Source organism: Seriola lalandi, unplaced genomic scaffold (assembly GCF_002814215.2).
Source record: "Seriola lalandi dorsalis isolate HSWRI2012SDOR001 ecotype SW California unplaced genomic scaffold, Sedor1 jcf7180002054661, whole genome shotgun sequence".
In the NCBI taxonomy this organism is placed as follows: Eukaryota; Metazoa; Chordata; class Actinopteri; order Carangiformes; family Carangidae; genus Seriola; species Seriola lalandi.
In genome coordinates, this window is record NW_019525214.1 from 39656 (window position 1) to 40491 (window position 836).

Below are 836 nucleotides of genomic sequence, written 5' to 3' on the forward strand. Positions count from 1 at the left end.
TGCACATTTACTCTGCTGCTCAATCCCAACATACACACACACACACACACACACACACACACACACACACACACACACACAGCCCGTGCTGGTAATCCAAACTACAGAGAGCTGTTGGTGTGTGTTTGTTTCAGTATCTCTGTGTGTGTGTGTGTGTTTGTGTGTATTTCTGAGTGCATCTCAGTGTGTTACAGTGTGTGTTTGTGTGTGTGTATTTCTGAGTGCATCTCAGTGTGTTACAGTGTGTGTTTGTGTGTGTGCGCTCCGGGGTAAATACCGTCTGATTTGTACTGTGACTCCCTCAATTCTATTTTCTCGCAATGTCACTGACTCTCTCTCTCTCTGTGTGTGTGTGTGTGTATGTGTGTGTGTGTGTGTTAGAGTATGTGTGTGTGTGTGTGTATTTTAGTGTGTGTGTGTGTGTGTGTGTGTGTGTGTGTTCAGGGTTTCATGTCAGGTTATAATCCTGTCCGGCTCAGAAACCTGAACTGACATGAACAAGAGAGAGCGAGGGGTGAATGACAGACCTGTGCTCCCGCTCTCTGGGGTTACCATGGTAACGGGCAGGTCTCTGTTGCCATGGCTGCAGGTTGGAAACCAGCAGCCTCTGTGCCCTTGAGCAAAGCATTCTCAGGGGGTAATAAAGAGTACAGTTTTACATAAGAATATATCAAGCCCCCAAAAACATTTCCCTAAAACCCTCGAAAGACCCGAAAACTAACAGACAAATATCAAACTAAAGACCCGAAAACAGACAAATATCAAACTAAAGACCCGAAAACAAACAAATATCAAACTAAAGACTCGAAAACAGACAAATATCAAACTAAAGACTC